The sequence below is a fragment of the Myotis lucifugus genome, unplaced genomic scaffold, assembly GCF_000147115.1.
Source record: "Myotis lucifugus unplaced genomic scaffold, Myoluc2.0 scaffold_7227, whole genome shotgun sequence".
NCBI classification, from domain to species: Eukaryota; Metazoa; Chordata; class Mammalia; order Chiroptera; family Vespertilionidae; genus Myotis; species Myotis lucifugus.
In genome coordinates, this window is record NW_005878275.1 from 3,724 (window position 1) to 7,843 (window position 4,120).

Below are 4,120 nucleotides of genomic sequence, written 5' to 3' on the forward strand. Positions count from 1 at the left end.
TTATGGAAAGAAGTACTAAAAAAAAAAAATACACATTTCCTGAGAGTCGGCTACCTGTTGTATTGCCAGCATCATCTAGGAAGGTTTCTGGCTCATATTAGATGCTAATAGTCACTGCATGCTATACAAGTCTTTGTCACCTAGCACATATTTGTTATAGAAGTGCCTGCTTTGAAACATCACTCTGAGTCATTTCTGATGTCATCATTCATTGAAATATCTCTCACATGTTTTCTATGCCGAAGTCACTATCCTCATCACCATCACCATATGCCAGGCAGTTATGGTTTTTATGTCTTCAAGCTTTACTTTAGTTCACCTCTATAAAAAACTTAGGGTTATCAGATTAGAGGATACAACAGATGTAAAATGACAGGCCCTCAACATTTTTTTTTTCTTTCAGCTTTCAGCTTGGAAACTTAGGTGTTCGGTCGTACCAAATCCGGGTTCATCTGACACCAGCCACTTCCATGATGCAGCCAAAGTTCTCCCCCAAAGAGATCAAAGTACTACACCCGAGGTGCACCGGTGGGGAAGTCTGTGCTGTGTCTCCCCTGACCCCCAAGATTGGTCCCCTGGGCCTGTCTCCAAAAACGGTTGGCTTTGACATCAACAAAGCAACTGGTGCTTGGAAGGATCTGGGGATTACAGTAACTCTGATATTCAGAATGACAGACCCAGATTGAGGTAGTGCCTCTGCCTCTGCCCTGATCATGAAAGCCCTCAAAGAATTGCCGAGACAGAAAGAAGCAAAAAATCATTAGACACAGTGGAAATAATCACTTTTGATGAGATTATCAATATTGCCTGACAGATGCAGCACCGATTTTTAGCTAGAAAACTCTCTGAAACCATTAAAAAGATCCTGGGGGTTGCAATGTTGATGGCTGCCACCCTCATGACATCATATAGATAACATTAGCAGTGGTGCAGTGGGATGCTGAGCTAGTTAAGAACCACAAAGGAAAATGTTTCACTAATGAGGTATATTTAGTGACATTATTCCATTAAAGATTAATGGTGACAATTATTAAAAGATTTATGTGTTCAAAAAATGTTTCAATTAAAGATCATTTGACAACCAAAGAAAACACACATCTATATATATAAAACCCTAATATGCAAGTAGACCAAACAGTGGAACAATTGAACAACCAGTTGCTATGACATGTGCTCACCAGCAGGGGGCGCGTACGCACGAAACATGGCAGGCGAGGGCAGCAGGAGACAGAGCGCAGAACATGGTGGATATTGGCCACAGCAGGATGGTGGAGCAGGGGCACCAGACCAAGGCGGGGCACCGGTCACTGTCATCGGGGCAAGCCTCTGGTGGTTACTGAAAATTCTTTGCTCTGGTGCACTGCAGCCCCACAGGTGCTCACACCTGCTGCCGGCACCAGAGCCACTGCTCACACCTGCTGCCGGCGCTGGGCCTGTGGGTGTGAGCGGCAGCTGCCGGCCCGATCGCCCCTGAGGGCTTCTCCACCTCCCCATGCTCCTGAGGGGTGATTGGGGCAGCAGATGCCTCTTGCACCCACTGACAGCGCCAGCCCCAATCGCTCCGTGCCATCAGCTCATGGGAGCAGTGGCAGTGGGAACGGGGCTGCCAGCAGAAAGGTGACCGGGGGCCATGGCAGGAGGGGCCAGGCAGGGGCACAGAGGATGGGCTGAGACCCTGCCACTGTGCCCACCGCAGCCTCACGGCCCACAGTTCAAGGTGCACAAATTTGCGCACTGGGCCCCTAATACATATATTTCCACCTAAATTCAGAGACTCACAGTATTTGACAGCTATTTGATTTCTGTTCCAAGTCTCTACTCTGTCTCATTCCTTAACATTGTGCTTCCTGAATGTTATACCTGATTAAAGGATCCTTAATTTTAGTCCTGCTAATGCAGGAGGCTATAATTTTACAATTTTCTAAAATAAAGTCATGATAAAAATGCATTGCACTTAAAGTTTAAATTTCTGAACTTTAAATAACTCATCCTTGAAAGCAGATTGACACTTTTTGCTAATCCAGTATTCCAAATAATTTCATACTAGTGTGACTTATCCTTTCTGAGCCTATCTTTTTGGCGGTAACCTAGGTAACTATACTTTGCCTAAATGTTAAATCAGATGTAAAGCTACCAGCAGTGATTCACAGTATATCCTCAAATATTGTAGAAAATTCATTTTAGAGATAAAAACAAGTATAAATAACTATTTTATTGGTTACACTATTTTCAAGTAGAAGTGTCTGCTTTTCATTGATTTCTGACTTTATGCTATCCAGAAATTGAATCATTCTCAATTCCTTTTAAGATATCTTACATTTAACTGCCAAAAAATAAGCTAAACCTATTTCTCTCCAAGTTTTTTTTTTTAATATATTTTATTGATTTATTACAGAGAGGAAGGGAGAGGGATAGAGAGTTAGAAACATTGATGAGAGAGAAACATTGATCAGCTGCCTCCTGAACACCCCCTCCTGGGGATGTGCCCGCAACCAAGGTACATGCCCTTGACCAGAATCGAACCTGGGACCCTTCAGTCTGCAGGCTGACGCTCTAGCCACTGAGCCAAACCAGTTAGGGCTTCTCTCCAAGTTTTAAACTATTGCAACATTCTTATCAATTTTCATGCTTCTATATTTATCCTATCTTCTATAAGGATATCACTGCCATGCTTAATTCTCTTTAATGGTTTCCTATTGCAATTAGAAGAAAATCCCAATTAACTCCTTATCCTGGCAGATTACATGATGTAGTTCCTCTCTCTCCTACCCCACCTCTTATCATTTTGCCACCCTTTGAGCCAACTCCATCTACCCCAGCTTCTTACCATTCCCTTCCAAGGTTTTCTTATTTTACAGGTTGTTTTACATTAGCTGGTCCTTCTGACTACAGTGCTCCTAAGTTCCATTTCAACTCTAGAATGGGTGACTGAGGAACAGCTTATCACTTCACTGAAATAGTTCCCAAAAGTCATTATGACCTAATTCCGCCACTCAGTTGCTTTTCATTATCTTAACTAGAGGCCTGGTGGATGGATTCGTGCACAGGCAACTCCTGGCGTGCCCGCCCCCGCTGCCCTGGTGCAGGCCACTCGCTTCGTCCCGAGACCCCGTCCCGAGCGGCAGCAGGGGTGGGGGCCTCCCGGACCCTTCTCTGCAGAGCTACAGCAACCCTCAGCGGGTGTGCAATGGCCACAGGCCGCACCCGTCTCTGCCATTAAATCTACAGTCAAGGTACCCCCACCCGGCTTCCTGAACCCCAAGTGACCACAGCCGCTCCAAGGACACCTGGAAGGAGGGGGGTGTACCTGAGTGGAAGGCAGAATGCACTTAATAATGATGTTAAAATAGTTTACTTCTGCAGATTTTACAAAATCTTATCACCAGGCAGACATATGCTCTTTAGCATTTACAACTACTTATCTTCGTTATGAAATAAGCTCAGGGAGACCAATGGACTTAATCACTCATGTATGCTCAACATCAACAATGCCTGGCACACAGAGGCACTCAATTAACAATAAAAAGTTAAATGGTTGCCAAAACCGGTTTGGCTCAGTGGATAGAGCGTCGGCCTGCGGACTGAAAGGTCCCAGGTTCGATTCCGGTCAAGGGCATGTACCTGGGTTGCGGGCACATCCCCGGTGGGGATGTGCAAGAGGCGGCTGATCGATGTTTCTCTCTCATCGATGTTTCTGAGTCTCTCTCTCTCTCTCCTTTCCTCTCTGTAAAAAATCAATAAAATATATTTTAAAAAAAGTTAAATGGTTTGTCTTCATTAAGACATTTAATAGTATAATGCAGTGATGGCGAACCTATGACACGCGTGTCAGAGGTGACATGCGAACTCATTTCTTTGGTTGATTTTTCTTTGTTAAATGGCATTTAAATATATAAAATAAATATAAAAATATACATCTTTGTTTTACTTTGGTTGCAAATATCAAAAAATTTCTATATGTGATACGGCACCAGAGTTAAGTTAGGGTTTTTCAAAATGCTGACACGCCGAGCTCAAAAGGTTCGCCATCACTGATATAATGGAAGAAACACACACTTATGCCAAGGTATTTATAGGGTCACCTATGGGTTAGATTGTGTGAGTACAGTCTATTACCTGT

At 43.8% G+C, this 4,120-nt stretch overlaps 1 pseudogene; it reads left to right on the top strand.

The window, feature by feature from the left end:
* The first annotated feature begins 403 nt into the window (after nt 1-403).
* LOC111824797 lies at nt 404-953 on the top strand (annotated as a pseudogene).
* Nucleotides 954-4,120: the final 3,167 nt, after the last annotated feature.